Consider the following 17,118-nt stretch of genomic DNA (forward strand, 5'->3'; position numbering starts at 1 on the left):
TGAAGGTGTGCCTCTCTGGGTAACGGTTCGCCCATGATTGGTCACACACAGTCATGCTGAGAAGTGTTGGTTATATCCCTTCTTGCAGTCTGTTTATTTCTAATGGCTTTGCTGAGGAGTTCAAACATAATTAAGTTTACAGAATACCTGGTGCTGGTTTTTATCTTCATTGTGACCTTTTCATAGAAACAACTCATTTATATTTTGTCTTATGCCATGTTTCGGTTTGTTGATGATTATTCCAAAGGACACCTGTGACATCTATGATGCTACTTTTAGGTTACATATTATTGGGCTTTCTGAGAGTATCATGTGCTTTGGCTTGAATATTCATTTTTCTCCCAGGTGGCACTGATTTCATCCTGGGGAATTGGAGCTGGATTTTGGGGAGGAGGCTTGCTTGGTTTCTCTCCGTTTATCTTCTGGGTCACACCTGGTGTGGAAAAGCAACCTTAAGTGTTTTTTCTTGACCATTGTACTGTTCTCACAGTCTCTCTTCAATAACAAGAGTTCATTAACATTTCTGTGATAAAGCTCATGCAGATCAGATGGTGCCACATACGTCTTGGAGCCAAAGAGGTCAGATGGGGAGTACGTTCCTGCTGCTCCTTTGGCCATCGTGGTTTGGAATGTTGTTTCTCTTTGTGGTGGTACTGTGACTGTTCCATGCACCAGAGATTCTCTACTGTCATCTGTCCGCTGGTTCAGAAGGCATTGGAGAACCACTGAAAACAGCATTTGCTGTTAAATAAAAGGCCACCGTCATGCATCATGTTAGGGTGTGTTAAACTGCTCCCTCTGAGTAGCGTAATGAAGCAGCCCGTTGAGTTCAAATTTGGTGATCCTCACCTCACATAGTGCCACGTGTGTAGACCAAGGTGTGTTCCAAGTCATGTCTGCACGCTGGCTTACTTGCACGGCTGTTGGTTGTACATTGGACAAAGTGCAATTTCCATGTAGATGAAGTTTGTATGCCGCCACAGGCTCTGCGTATGTCTCAGTGCTCAGAAGCTGTGCCCTGCTCTGGTTGGGGATGTTGCCGCATGTCTCTTTCCTTCAGACCTTTGTCGAACCCCACGGACCTGTTTCTTCCCAGTGGCCTTGGCACTGATGTCTGAGAGTCACCAGGGGACTGATGCCATTAGAACAACCTCATTCCCATCCATCCTGGGGGAAATGTAGATGAGCACCCAGGATAAGGTTTGGTTGGTGGAGGTGACGCTGGCTCTGCCTCACCTGTCCGATCGCCTCTGTCTTGCTGGTGACCGCCGTATTGACTGCTCCTTTCTGTGTTGGTGCCACATGGCCCCACGTGCTCATGCTAGCATATACACACACGTCCACACACATACCTGCACATACATTTCTTTTTATTTGGACTTTGGCTCTTCACTCAATATTTTATTTTTGAGATAACATTTTAAATTTACATTATGCTCATTATACATCATAGTAAATGCAGTAAATGGTGCAGCAAGGAAGAGGTGACAAGCAACAATCAAATGAAAAGATGTTTTGCTTCATGCATGCAGAGTGAATTTTAAAGTACGTGGAAACCGTGGCTGTGTGTTTTTCTTAATAGTTTGACCAAGACTTGAAGCAATGTTTACTGCAAAACTGATAACACATAGGCATATCTGTGGGTTTTTTTTCTGATTTATCAAATTTTAGCTCCAGTGCATCTTCATATATTGCTGAGTCAGACCCTCCCAGATAGCCTGTTTCTGAAGGCTTCCCAAGCTGTGCTATAACTTTGACCTTATGTGGCTAATACAGAAATGGTCCAAAAGTTGGCCATAGTTGGTTTGTGATGGATGCTAGTGCTAAAAACAAAGCTGGCCCCTCCCCCTTTCCACCACCTTGCCCTCTGTGGTCTTCCTGTCCCCTTTGTCAGACAGGAAGTGCTCTTTTACCCTCCCTGCCTCTCTAGGTATTGTCGCAGCATTAGAAGCTGGGGTAGGGGTTGAGGGGGATTGGGGAGGCAGCTCTGTGTGTTCTTGGGGATGTCAGGGTGCATGCTGGGGTACCCTGAGCATGGAGGTGTGGGCCACCCACAGCAGGCAAAGGCAGCATAGCCACAGGCCTCATCCTCATGCCCCTCCAAGACCTAAACTCTACATCTCCTGTCACCCTCAAGTGTAATTACGAAATTTCGCTGACGTGATGACACTTGCTCCTGTGTGTGTGTGTGCACGCACATGTACATGAATACACACACTCCATTTAATCCAAACGCTTCTGGCAAAATCAGTAATTTGATGAAGTGAAACTGAAGTGAGGGGAGATGACAGAGATGACAAAATAATAAGTCCACCTGCCTGGGAAGCAGTGGTCCCTTGGGTGGTGGATTTTGATGCCTGCTGCGTGCTCCTAAGGGGAACCAGCGTGTTTGCTTGGAAGCTCCAGTTTGCATTTAGCTTGGAAAGCTTGGCAGGACCGCTTCAGGATGAGACATCTTCCCGGAGTAGTGGTCTTGTCCTTTCCTTCTTTGCCTCTCACTTCCTGTCTCCCCCTCCCCCATGGCATCTGTATGTATGACTCCACATGCATGGGATATTTTCGATTAAGTTGTCAACTGTCTTTGTAATAGAAGAATTTTAGAGAACAGAAACGAAAATTTTCTGCTGAGTCCAGGAGGGCCCCTCGTTTCCACCGTCTCCTTCCCGTGACGTGCCACTCTCCTAGGCTGCTTACCTTGAGGTGAGTCATTTTCCTGTGGCATCCCAGAGGAGAAATGACACAGGAAAGGTGACTGCAAGAGAGCTGGCGTCTTCAGGTGGAGCTGCGGAATCCTGATCTGGGCACAAGGCTGGCTCGGCGGAGATGGTTGACAGAATGGAAACTTTTTGTTTCTCTTCCTGGGTTTTGTTTCCTTTTCCCCTTTTTCTATCCTAGAATCCCGTTTGCTCCGAGGGCCACAGAATGCTGTCAATGGGAAAATCTTGCCTCTTGTTGAGGGGAAAGTTAAGATAGGCATGAGGTGGGGTTCAGTTTTGTGTTTCTCTTAGCCTCCCAGATCTGCCAGTTTCCAGGCCTCTGAGTTTGTCCCTGTGCTTGGAAGGGCCTCTGGCCACTTCTCCGATGTCTCACATGGTTCCCAAGGAGATGTGCAGGGAGGTTTTGGTTTACACTGCAGCCGGGGAGCAGCTGTGCACGTGGCTTCCTCCCCTGGCGTGGCTCGGCAGAGGTGAGACAGGAGGAACCCGCTGTTCAGAGTGGCAGCAGAGCCTCGCGAAGCTGCACGCACACGTCCCTGACATGTATGGTACCGAGGGGCCTGTGCATTGAAATGTGTTGGTATCTGCCGCGGAAAATCCATCTGGGTTCCGGCACTGCAGCAAGGAATTGTGATTTGGGTGGCCTGAGGAGAGGATGGAGACTCCTTTTGGGAGGAGGAGATGAGACCCTGTCTGCCAGAGACACACGATAGGACTTGCTGCCAGCGCCGCTCCCCTGGGTTGTTGTGAAGTGACCATTTCAGGTCTGCTGTGAAAGTGCATGGAAGGGCTCGGAGGAGTGGCGTCCGGGTTAGGCTGGCTCCCAGCTTGTGTATGACCGCCCCTGTGATTGGGACTAGAAAGTCTTGCGCTGAGTTGAGCACTGTGAAACCTGACTTGGATCATGTGGCTCAAGCGCTGTGTGGGAGGCACCAGCATCCTCCTTGTGGAAACAGAGACCTGGGCAGATTTCACCCAGCGTGACTCCAGTTGTGTTGTGCAGTCAGCATTGGAACTTGGAGATGCACTCAGGACCCTGTGCTCTGTAGCCATGATGCCGCCTTTCATAGACACTGAGAACTAAGTCTGTAGGGGGTGATGATTGCGTTTCTTCACTGAGGATGCTGTGTCTGGACCTGTACTTATCTCCAAGTACATGGTCCGGGTCTCACATTGGGATTGGAGGCTGGCCCTTGTGTTTCAACTATGGGCAGATGTCCCTGCAGAGTCCTCCTAGGCCAGGAGCTCCAGGCCCTCTGGTGAGTAACAGAGCCCAGGAGAGGATGCTGCTGAGGCCTCCTGTGGTGCCCACAGGAGGAGAGACAGGAACATCTTGGGAAGGGGTAAAGGTGGGGTAATAAGTGGTTTGCATATTTGTGCCCCTGGCATGATGGCACCACATTCTGGGTGCTATCAGATGGTTCACTGTGACCATATGATATACAGGTCCAGTGCTGTTGTTTTCTAAGCCAGCCTCGAAATCTGACCTTTATGGGAAGGCCACGGGTTTTTAGCACACAGTATTCAGGGAAGAATCAAGGGGCTTAGAGGGCTTGAGGCTTACCAGTCAGGTCTCCACAGGTTAGCAAGAGCTCTCAGGTGTGTGATTGCAGAGCTGGTGTCTGCTGATGTTCCTCCTGGAAAAAGACACTAAGTCATGAGAGAACGTGGGCATTGGTGGACTCTGTCCAGTGTACATGTGTCCTGGAGTGACCAGAGGAGAGACTGGCAGATTACAGAGGAGCCCGTTTGCTGTGCCAGTGACCTGAGGCTTTCCTGTCCCTGCAGCTGCCTCCTTTTTGGAAGGAAGGTCAGAATTACGTGGAGCCACAACTTGAAAGTGGAGGGACTGACTCAGCCTAAGGGGAACTGGTCAGGGACAAGGGCAGGCTGGCACTCAGGGGCTGGCCATGGCAGGATGTAGGGCTGAGGTGGGGTTGATGACAGTGACGATTCGGAAGTAGCAGAGCTGGTTGCCAGCTCTGTGTTCTGCCTTTAATAATGTGTATGATGGAAAGGGCATGCGACTGCAGGTGTCTCTTTAAGAATGTGGTGTTTATTTCCTTTGATGTGTACCCAGAAGTGAGATTGCTCAATCCCATGGTGGTTCTACAATGAATGATCACGTTAACTTGGTAGTTATATTTATTAACTCTATTATGCTGCTTAATACAATGTTTTATGAAATTAGACATTCTGACTCCCATTTTTCCATTGAAAGTTTTCCATTGTATCTTTTGTTTCTACCAAGTCTTTTTTTTTTTGATGAAATTTTAAAGGCTAAAATTTTACCAAGTGTGGTTTTAAAAAATAGATATAAAAGGAAAAGAAAAGAGAAGTCTTGCCATTTGAAACAGCATAGATGAACTTGCGGGACATTGTGCTAAGTGCAGTCGGAAAATAGACACAACAAGACAGGTGCTGTGTGAGTCACTTACCCATGGAGTCTAAGGTGCCACCGGACTCACAAGTGGCAGCAAGTGGAATGCTGTGTGTCGCAGAAGAGAGCTAGGAGTGGAGGAGAAGAATCAAAAGATCCCAACCATCAACCATAAAATGAATCCATTCTAGGGACATAAGGTATGGCATGGTGACTGGAGTTACATTATACAGCACCTACCAGAACATTCTAAGAGAGTAGGTCTGCACACAAGGCAACTGTGTGTCATTCGCTTGTTAACAGTCATGTTATAGTCTATTTGTATGCAAACATGACAACAAAACACTCTAGACATATGCACGCTTTAGTTGTCACTCACATCTCAAGAAAGCTAGGGAAAATTACCTAGGCATGTGGTGGGGGAGACCCACCTTTCCCTGCAGTCAGTGGTACCCAAGTGCGGGATTGAGGCATCAGGTGATACATGACGTATTTCAGATGGCTCGTGAACATAGTGCCAGATCACCCGTTGAGAAGGGAGCAAGTTTCTCCCTTGTCAGTGCTTTTTCAGACACTGAGATAACGTCACTATGATTTGATTTGGTTGTATTTTATAAAGTGAATTTCTCAAATATTTGCCAATCTGCCCTTTTAAACCAGATATCTCAAGTCTTCAGCAGGTGGTTCTACAGCTTGACATTTGAGTTTAGAACTGGGGTTTCTTTCCATCTAGGATGGGTTCTTCTCTTCCCATTGACTGCAATGAACTGTGTTCTTTTAAAAAGAATCTTCATTAGTTGTTAGCAGATCTGTTTTAATTTAGGAGATCGATTAAAGGTGGAAAAATTTAGACAACCTGATGAAAATCAGATGGTGGTGGGTTGCAGATGGTGATGTTTGGAAACACTTTTTTTTCCCCCACGGCTGGCAGTGCAGGGCTGGTTCTGGTTTGCATTTTGGAAGTGATCAAATTCTTGCTTGCCAGGGGCCAAAGCAGAGGCCAGGGTCTGGGAAAGAATCAAGATGAGAGAATGAGTCTTAAATGGAGACACACGGGAGAGGTGGAGGTGAGGCTTGCGGCTGGAAGGGCTGAATCAGTCCTGTCCTTGTGACCTGGTGACTGTGGCTGAGAGTCCTCAGCTCACCGAGGAACAGGTAGAAGAGTGGGCCACTTGCACTGCCCGGTAAAGCATAGAAGTTGACCAGTGTGGGCAGTGAGTTAATCCGCTAGACTCAGAAGGCTTAGGCGGCCCCAGAGTTTAACGTGAGTGCAGAGCAGTTCCAGGGCCAGTTTTCTATGTAGCTGTACTTTCTTCCTGGGGGTGCAGTGGATTAGTTCTCCTTCTGGTGATGCAGGGATGGAAGGCCAGACTCTTACCTTGCTAAGACAGCTTTCTCTGCATCATGGGCAGTGAATAGAGATAGAAACGAGATACGAGGACAGCCAGGGAGAAGGGGGACAATGAGCGTTCTTATAAGAGAGCTCGCTGACCTAGTCTGGGATGGCCTTAGTCTTCTGCTCCAGACGTCCTTTGAGGAAGGGTGACGTGTGCGTGTATAAATGGGGAGATGTTCGAAGGTTCCCCACAAGAGGAGGACGTGAACACACTCCTGAGGGAGGGCTGTGCACTCAGCCTGGAGGGTAGAAGGTGGGGACACAGTCCCGCTCTGAGTGCAGGGCTGGCAGCCTGGAGGAGGATGCCGGGCAGAGTCCACTTGGGAGGCAAAGAGAGGTCAGTGTGACAGGGGCTCAGGAAGCACTGGGAGGAGCGACCTGAGAGGAGTGGGCAAGCAGGCAGTGGCCAGGCCATCGGCAGCCTCAGCGGAGGAAGAGATCGGATCCTTAAGTATCGAATGAAATAACTTTTTTGTAGAACGTGATTTGATCACAAGAAGCACCTCTTTGTGCTGCCTGCCCTTGGCTTCTGCTTACCCATACGTGGCCTCCAGGGCTTAGGTTAGCTCACTTGTGATCTCATAGCTGTGACAGTGCAGTGGACACAGTCCCCTGACACCCACACAAAGCCCCTCTTGGTGTTGCCAGGCTGAACACTTTCTGCAGTTCACATGTTGTGCACATTTCCCGTGAGTCATCTTTGCATGAGTAAGCATCATTCCTGCTGGGAACGGCCCGTGTTCCCAACCAGAGCGTGGACACAAGTTTGTTGTCTGGCTGTGTTTGGGGCAGCAACTCATTTCAGGTCCTTCATCTCTGGCTAGAGAACTGTCCCTGTCCCTGCAGCACCTATAGAGCTGCTCTGGTCTTGGTGGCTCCCTTGCCCAGCAGTGCATTGTAGATGGAACCTTGTTGGCACTTGGTGTACACAGTGGAAAACAGACCTTGTCTGTTTTGTTCTCTGCTGAGAAACAAGGCACGGTAACATGGAGCCGTGTACCTGCCCCACCAGACAGTTGGCACCCTTCTGGCTTACACTCTGGGTAACACAGACACAATACATCCCAGTATTCAGAATGGAGTGGGAGTCAGCTGTAAAGGGAGCCCCACCCTTGCCACAAAGACTGGAAGAGTATGGTTGCTAAGCAGTCTTCAGCAGTTTTGTTTGTGTCTGTGCAACATATTGCTCAAGATGCTGCAGTGTGATGGAAAAGAGCCTTGCTCCTTGAGGGGTCTCGGTTTGGATCCTGCCTCTGCCATATACTAGTTGGCCAACCTTGGCGAGGTCACTCTGGTTTTCTGATGTACAGTTCCACGTGGAAAATGGGCTCCAGATCATGTACCATGCTTGTTTGCCATACTAGTCATCACATAGTAAAGTGCACAACAGGAAACTAAGCTGGAGCCAGTGAAAGACAAGGTAAACGTCATAGTTGTTGAGTAAATTCAGACTGTCGTTTGGGCTAGATGTGACTTTGTGCTTAGCTTTCACCAGGTGGTGGTGGTGGTGGTCACCCCTAAGGGGTTCCCTCCTGCCGGAGCTAAGAAGGGACTGCTTTTCCCATGGGTTCAGCTCAGTTCCTCGGGGGGAAGTCATTGAACAGGAGTCACTCTAGGGGACAGAAGTCTACATGTCTGTTTTCCCTCCACCACAACCAGAAGTTGGATGAACCCTACATGACTGGGCTGCAAAGCAACAGAGGGATGTTACGCAAGTGACACCTTGGCTGACTTTTTTTCCCCCGTAAAGGGCATGGATAACCACAAGAACTAGTGTGAGTGTGTGCTAAATGTCAGAGATCTCTTCCAGCACTCTATTCTGTGTATTCTCTTCCAGCACGTGTATTCTGTGGGATCTTAGAAAGGTCATCTCTAACCCGTACACTGTTGGTTCCCACATTATAAAGAGAGACTGAGGGGTTACTCAGTGTGTGTGGTCACTCAGCCAGTAAGGGTGGAGATGGGATCGAGACCCAGAATGTCTTGATCGCTGGGTTGCACAACCTCCTCTGAGAATGGTGAGTGGGACGGAGCAGCCAGTGTTCCCTGCAGTACTTCACAGGTTCAGTGCCAGGCGCACAGGCTGGAAACTCTACTTAGGCCATTTATTACATAGCAAAGTCTTCAACAGAATGGAAGTGACTGGGGCCCATGCTAAGTGGTGTTCCACATGTGCAGTTTTCCTCTTAATCACTCATCCTGAGGTGGTGCCTTATTATCTTGGTGGGGATGAGGAGGGGTAGTGCTTGAGCGTCATCGGAATCCTCCTGCTTTCAGATAGGGCTTGGCTTCCCAGCCTGAGCCATGAGCTGTGTTTTGTAGGACAGACCATCTAACTTGAGCACAGGTCTCCGTACCCGCCTTTGATGTAGGATCTGCTGGTGAACACTTTGACTAGGCTTGGAACACGAACTGTTACTCATACTTTTCTCCCTCATTTATTTCAGGAAAAATTGAGGGTGGTGATTGGCTGGGGGCAGGGGAGGCAGAGTAAATAATGGTCAGAGCCTCTGCAGTGGATGCCATGTCCTCCCAGGGGCCGGAAGCCCCAAGGACATGAGAGGAGGAGATGGCAGGCACATTCCATGGCACTGAGCTGGAGTGTCCGAGAGATCAAACAGCCAGGAGGGGGGCAAGCCAAGGCTCCACCCAGGCCTCTGAGAATGTCCAGCTGATCGCCTCCAGCCGCTGTCGCCACTGGGATTCTTGAGAGGAGCTTCCTGAAAGCCAAGGTCACAGCTGCTGGGAGGGTTTGTCAGGAACATGGCTTGATCTTCCCTGGTGGCCTTTCACTGCACGCAATGTCCTCCTCCGCTGAGGCTGCCGATGGCCTGGCCACTGCCTGCTTGCCCACTCCTCTCAGGTCGCTCCTCCCAGTGCTTCCTGAGCCCCTGTCACACTGACCTCTCTTTGCCTCCCAAGTGGACTCTGCCCGGCATCCTCCTCCAGGCCGCCAGCCCTGCACTCAGAGCGGGACTGTGTCCCCACCTCCTACCCTCCAGGCTGAGTGCACAGCCCTCCCTCAGGAGTGTGCTCACATCCTCCTCTTGTGGGGAACCTTCGAACATCTCCCCATTTATACACGCACACGTCACCCTTCCTCAAAGGACGTCTGGAGCAAGAGAAAGGCCATCCTAGATTAACTCATTGTTCTTTCTTCCTACAATGTTTTTCCCATTTTGACTTAGTGCCTTAGATCTCTACTGGGACCCAAAAGGTGCCTCTAGGACCAGTTAGGTCAATTGCAAAATAAATAACACACCTTTACATTACAGAGCAGGTAGCCAGTTGCCAAGCAATGATTTTGCCTAGCCCATAGGTGCCCAGCAAGCTGTCTGCAAGATGCCCAGTGAGGGCTGGAAAGCAGAACTAAAGGTTTACACAAATGGCTGGAAGCAGATGGAATGCCTGGCACCACCCAGTTGAGCCCACATGGGCTGCCTGTTGGTGGGAAGTTTCAGGTTGTGGCATCTGCATTCTGCCAGAAAGACTGTGTGATTGATTAGTGATGCCTGCCAAGGGTGCAGGAGTAGGAGCTATAGCATGGGTGCCAGGGTTAAGTCATTCCTGGCACAGGATCTTACAAATGATGAGAGTGAGAAGGTCACATGTTCTGTGTCTATGCCCAAAAGGGAAGAGGAAACCAACACTTCATACTTGCAGGATTTTGAGGCTGCCAGTTTGTCTTCTTGCCTCAGTGCTTCGAGGCTGGGGACAACAGTGGTGTTCTCATGACTTCAGAAGTAAGGGCTTATATCATCAGGTTCGTATTAATTGTGTTCGCTGGTGCCATCGTGGTGCTAACTCACCTGACTCCAGTCTCCGGTAAGAAGGGTTATGTTTTGATACTTTAATTTTTAAAATGTGGTTTGTTATCTTTTCACAATTATGCATTAATTGTGGCTGGGTTGCTTACATTTTAATAACCCTAATTGTAGCAATTATTTTTACTTGCCATTTATTTTGCTTAAGAGAAGCAAGTCTATTCTTTGTTGCAATTTTTAGCACTACTACTTTCTTTAAACTCTGAATTAAAATGTATTTAGAAAGTGCTTAATTAAGTGCAGAGTTGCTTCTCTAGGATAGATCTGTCATCTACTCAAGAAAAAAAAATGCCACTGGCTTTTTTTCAGTGCTGAGTGGAGTGCACATTAATTAATTTTTCCTTCTCTTCACTTGGTGTGTTTTATTATCCCACTTCTTGATGTGTGATTGGGTGACTCCATGCTTTCAATGGGAAGCGTGCCTGTCCAAATGTGATTTATGTCATCCCGGCACTTCTGCACAGTTCAGCTGAAATTCTGCTCATGTTGATCGGGGTCAGAAGACTCCGGGATTACACCATCCATCTCAGCAACGAGGCTGCTAGATACGTTTGCTGGAACAAGAGGCGAGGCGACAGAAGCCGAGGAAAACATCTGCACCTGTGTGATGCCCACACTCATACACTTGTGTTCACACACCCCTGCACACATGCGTATAGCACACACACCCCTACGCACATGCATACATCTCACACACACACCCCTACACACATGCACACAGCACACACAGCACACACCCCTACACACATGCACATATATCACACACACCCCTACACACATGCATACAGCACACACACCCCTACACACATGTATACAGCACACACACCCCTACTCACATGTATACAGCACACACCCCTACTCACATGCACACAGTACACACACCCCTACACCCATGCATACTGCACACACACTTCTACACACATGCATTGGCACACATACTCACACACTCATACAAGCAGATTCATATGTACTTTTATGGTTTTTTTCTACCCTTATTATAGATTAGAATTATCTATAGTTTGATTCTCATAACTGAACAAGAGCACATTATATTTTGCTGTCACCATAATGAGTTGTTTCTCACTTATTTTATGTATTTGACAGAGATAGACAGGGGAGGAAGGGATGGACACGGAGAGAGAGACAACATGCCAGCTTCCCAGATGCCTACAGCTGTTTGGGCAGGCCCGAGGCAAGGCTGGGAGCTGGGAGTTCATTTTGGGGTTCCCATGTTGATATTGGGGATCTTCCCACTGCAGCCATCAGTGCTGCATCTTGGTGTGTGTATTTTTAGGGCTATGTCTGTAAGCAGAACTGGGACTTAGAGCAAAGCACCCCAGTGTGGGATGGGACATCCCAGAAGATATTTTAACCATGTTGCCTAATGTCCACTCCATGTTGGCCATTTTAAATAGACTGTTGGAATTTTCAGGCCAATACGAGCTTTTAAAAAGATATTTATTTATTTTTATTGGAAAGACTGGTATATGGAGAGGAGAGACAGAGAGAAAATTCTTTCATCCGCAGATTCAGAGGAGAGAGAGAATGATCTTGTATCTACTGGTTCACACCCCACATGGATGCAATGACTGGAGCTGAGCTGATTTGAAGCTAGGAGCCACGAGCTTCTTCTGGGTCTCCTACATGGATACAGGGTCCCAAGGCTTTGGGTCATCCTTGACTGCTTTCCCAGGCCACAAGCAGGGAGCTGGATGGGAAGTGGAGCATCCGGGGCATGAATCAGTGCCCACATGGGACCCTGGTGCATGCAAGTTGATGATTTTGGCCACTAGGCTATCCACTTCCCATCCAGCTCCCTGCCTGTGGCCTGGGAAAGTAGTCGAGGATGGCCCAAAGCCTTGGGATCCTGCACCCGCGTGGGAGACCTGGAAGAAACTCTTGACTCCTGTCTCCTGGCTATGGATCAGCTCAGATCCACTCATTGCAACCACTTGGGGGAGGTGGGGTGAACCAGTCGACAGAAGATCTTTGTTTCCTCTTCTCTCTGTAAATCTGACTTTCCAATAAAAATAAATAAATTTTTTAAAAAATACTTTGTTTCTCTAGCTTGACTGAAATAATTTTTAATAGAGGAATTGTGTGTATTTAAAATCCACAGCTGGATGTTTTCACGGTCCCATACAGTGTAAAATAATCTCCCTAATCGAGCTAATTAATGTCTCTACCACATCCTATACTGTTTCCTTGTGTACGTGTGTTTGGCAAGAACACTTAAGAGCTGTATGCTTTGCAAATTCTTACTTTCGTTTTCATCCGAAGAGTTTCCTGTAGTGGACATGTGACTTAGCAGTCAGAGTTCCACTTGGGACCGCATTCCGTGTTGGATTGCCTGTGTTTCAGTCCTCCTTTTTCGGCCCCAGCTCCTGTTAAGACAGCCTCTGAGAGGCGGCTCTGAGGTCCACGTGTTTGGGTCCCCACCATCCTATAGGGAGACGTGGGTGCGATAACGCGTTCTTTGGTTTGAGCTGGCTGAGCCCTAGCTGTTGTGGGCATCTGCGGAGTAAACCAGAAGGTGTTAATTCTCTCCCTCCCTCCCCTTCTCCCTCTCCAATTCTATCTCTGCCTTCCAAGTAAAATGAGGAGTAAATTGTAACCAATTTTCTTACAAGAAAAACCTTGTAAAAGTCTCAAGCTCAAGAAAGTCTGGGGTAGAGGGGCCAAAGTTTGGAGCAAAATGTTTGCCCTGCGCCACATGAGGAGGAAGTGATCCTGTCAGCTGTTGCTCTGGCCAGGGAGTGGTGCCTATGCTGCATGGAGGGTCATTTACAAGTTCCTGCGCACTCCCTCCCAACAGCATCCTCATTTATAACACAGAAGATTCTAACAATCTATTCAGATTGAGTCTTCGTATCACTTTACCATCTCACATATTGATTGGTACACATTTTGCTCCTCTGTCAGGAATAGTTTTTTTTGTGGGGGTGGCGGGGATGCAGGAGAAGAGAATTACAAAGACACGGGAGCCAAGGATATGATGGAACGTTTGTCCCAAAGAAAGCATCAACAGAATCAACTACATGACCCGTACCTTTCCTTGATGGATGTGTGGGAAAGCAGGTTAAAATTGTGTGATGCCACATCAGCCACACTAACAAAAGGTGCGAGTTGTTCCCAGACTGGCGTGGTGGCCGTGAAATGGCTCCCCCACCCCGCTTCTCTCCTGGGGATGCTCCAGTGTGGTGGGAAACCATTGCTCACCAGAGGACACATCACTGTGACTCTGGCACAATGTGATTCTGATGAGTTGTCCCGCCTAGAAACAGCACAGCCACGGGGGACATCTGCTGCTCACACAAACCATGCGATGTAGAAAGCAGGAATGTCTAAACAGCATGAGTGATAAACTGGTTTATTCCGATGGTTTATTAGGTTAAGAGCCAGACTTGACGTCCTATGCAGCTGTTAAAAATAACTGATAGGATGTTGGATGTAGACACATCTCATAGCTTGCGCTTCTGATTATGGCTACACGCAAGGTCTGTGTAGAAGCGAGGATTGTGTTGTGGTGTAGGGGGTGAAGTCACGTTGGAGGGCTTGGGCTTGTGTTGGAGCTTTGTGATCATGCACACTGTCAGAGGCCGCACGTTCAAGTGCTTGGATCCCTGCCACCCAGGAGGGAGAGCTTGATGGGGCCCCTGACTCCTGGCCTCAGTCTTGCCCTGGTGGCTACAAGTATCCGTGGAGGATTTCCATTGGAAGCCAAGTGGGACCAAGCTTAGGATTAGATCTGGGCAACTTTGTTAAACTATCCATGCCTTGGTTGCATCTTAAGGAAATTGTGAATCTGGTTTATTCTGTGGAGTTAGTAATACAGCTCCTGGCTGTTAATAGTAGTGCTGTTACTGTGAAAGAAAAAAAAGTGTATTAGTCGCCCGCATGGTGGTGATGGTGGCAGGAGCCCTAGGGGAGTGATCTAGCCCCAAATCTGAAAATCCTGGGGAGTTTGGCTTCAGGCAGGGAAGGAAGCAGGTACTTACGCTTGCCAGTGATGTTAGGGTCACATGATTCACCATTTGTAGATTCCGTTTGCTTTCGCATTGACTTGATTCCTGGCAGGCTCTTCCCGAGTGTGGCAGGTAGGCTCCCTGTGTGGCAGGCAGACTTCACCTTCCACCAGACTGATGAAGAGGCCGTGGGCTTGGTCAGGCCTGATCCCGGCTCCCTTGCTGGGTGACTTCCTGCTTCCACACTGGCGTGTTTGGCTGGACCTGGAACATGGGACGAGGGTCAGCTTCAAGGGAACGCTACCAGAAGGAGAAGCAGGAGAGCGATTTCCCCAGAGGAAATGGGGTTCTCGAAAAAGTATGTAGAGACACAGTGGTAGGACATGGGATCACTTCAGGGAGGCAGAGGAAATCGCAGAGTGCATGCACCCGGGTCTCCTGTCCTAGGTTAGTGTGGCCACGTGGCTACCCAAGCTTGACAGCAGTACAGTGGGACTTCCAAGGAGGGCCACCATGGTCAGGAAGGTGTAGGGATGAGCAGACTGTTACGATGAGGTGAGGAGTGCTCCCTCATCCTGCAAATGCCACTGCCTAGGATCTCTTTTCATAGTGAATGTAAATGCCAGCAGCTGTCCAAGCCACCCGCACACACCACAGCTGGAAAGGGCTTGAAGGCGACTGGTTTTGAGGGCATAGAGGCTTTTTTCCCCCTCTAGATGGTCTTTCATTTTTATGCACAAGAAGTACAAACTGCTTTTGTGTACTGAATGCTTCTTATGTACAAGTTTGGTATTCTAGCTGTTTCACAAGTGTAATTAATTATTGCATGCACATTTTAAAATACACACTTGATTAGGATGGTGAAGTGGAATCAAAAGTGTCAAGCGAGTATTCCAAGTTAATCGATGCAAGCTACCTGCAACAGGAGTGAGCTTTGGCCAAGTCCAAAGACCGTAGAGTTTTCAGTTATACTTAGCAGTCATGAAGTAAGGGGCACTAAGAATGCTTGCTGCTACTTCATGCCCTGATGCACTCTTCGTTGATGGACCTGCACTTATACAAACACCTATGGAGATGTAGATATATGTGATGGAATTTTACTGAGACTAGAAATCTTTATCAGTCCAATTTCAAAATGTCTTTATTGTCCCCAAAAGGCTATCTACATCAAAAGATTTTTAAAAAAAGTTTTAAACACCCAGCATCCATTAGGAGCTCCATATCAAAAGCATCGGGGAGCTGGAATTAAATAAAAATTAGGCCCCAAGCAGAGGAACGACCCGGTGGTTCGTTACAGTTTTACATTCCCAATCAAAGATAAAATCTCATTAAAAGTGTATCTTTGATTAAGCAGCACGTTTGGATTGCCCCGAGTTGGAGGGCTTCGCCTGCAGACGTGCACCCCAGGAAATCCTTCCTCGTCTTCTCTTTTTGAGGCCCTCGCACTGTTTATGTTCTGGCACTGTTGGAGAGATTGTTCCTATACAGAGAGACTTGAACCAAGCTGGTGACACTGCTGATAGACCCGGCAGTGTCTGTCCTGAGCAGTGTTAAAGGGCTGATCCAGGCCGTTATCATCTAAGGGAGGAGTCTTCGCAGGTGTTGAGACTGACTCATAAGGAACAAGCCGTCAGAGGCATAGAAAGTGGCCATCTCATAGCGACAGAAAAAAGGTAAAATGAAATAGGAGAGATTTATAGCGATTCAATGTTAACCTCTAAAGGTTGAGTGAGTCTCATCTAAATAACCACAGCCAGAAGTTTTTCAGTGATTTTCAAACTTCTAGTATTTGTATAGACTTTATTGGTTGAACATCTGTGATCCAAAAATATGAAATTCATGATTCTCCAAAATCCAAACCTACTTGAGTACCAGTGGATTAGTGAGGCTCAACTTGTATGTCTAAGGTATTAAAGTGTTATATTATCAGTTATCGATGGCATACTTTTTTTTTAAATGTTCATTGAAAGATGGGAATGAAAGGTTGGTTTAATCTGAGTGCGTGTTTTTTTCAAGTCATTCTTCGTAATGAGCTTGTAGAAGGCCCTTCGTACTGTTTGAGTGTATCTTTGGTGTCAGCCCCTGAGAGTTAGGGATGCAGTCACCACCTGCAGTGCATCTCGGTTTGTCAGTGGTCGACTGTGGCTCCTGTGTGTTGGATGGGACAGGTGTCATTGCATCCTGTCACTCCAGCAAGCAGAAGAAGTGGCTGTATTGGGAGCTCGATTGTAGCCATTCTGCAATGTATACATATCCCAAGTACACATGATAAATGCATATGTTGTTTTTACCATTAAAAGTAAAGTTAGAAAAGCCAAGGATTGGCAAAATCTCATTATTGGTTTGCTGATAATAGGCGTTCTACTGGGAAAGTCCTGCATCTACTAGGCTTCCTCTTAATGATGTGATTTGGGCAACAATGCATCTAAGACATCCTTTGAGTCTCTTAGACTTCAGAGAAGAGAGTTCATCTCATTGTTTGCAAGCAAAGCCGTAATCTGTCGCCCTTTCAACTTTGAAAATGAATCATGTAGCGTGAAGAGTTGATGGTGGTTGTTACACTCTTGGTCCAGGAAGGCTGCTAGAACCTGGTAGATGAGTGGTTGATAATTGCTGTCCATCATTTCTCGGGGAATTCACTGTGCATGGTGTGTGGTTGGGTCCCAGGATGTAACTGGATCATGGGGTGAGACTCTCATATCTTCAAACCCGTCTCATTCCTTCAGATGTTAATGGGCGTCGCCTGGAGGTATTCCTGTTAGTATTTGTGGTATCTCACTTCTGCTCATGGTTTTGAAAACAGCATAGCTTTCAGCAAACCAAACATCCAGCCTGG

At 47.8% G+C, this 17,118-nt stretch overlaps 1 protein-coding gene across 12 annotated transcripts in view; it reads left to right on the forward strand.

The window, feature by feature from the left end:
• The window catches only part of RBFOX1 (RNA binding fox-1 homolog 1), a 1,600,707-nt gene that overhangs the window by 780,477 nt on the left and 803,112 nt on the right, over positions 1-17,118 (forward strand). The window lies entirely within an intron of this gene.

The sequence above is a fragment of the Ochotona princeps genome, chromosome 24 (genome assembly GCF_030435755.1).
Source record: "Ochotona princeps isolate mOchPri1 chromosome 24, mOchPri1.hap1, whole genome shotgun sequence".
NCBI lineage: Eukaryota > Metazoa > Chordata > Mammalia > Lagomorpha > Ochotonidae > Ochotona > Ochotona princeps.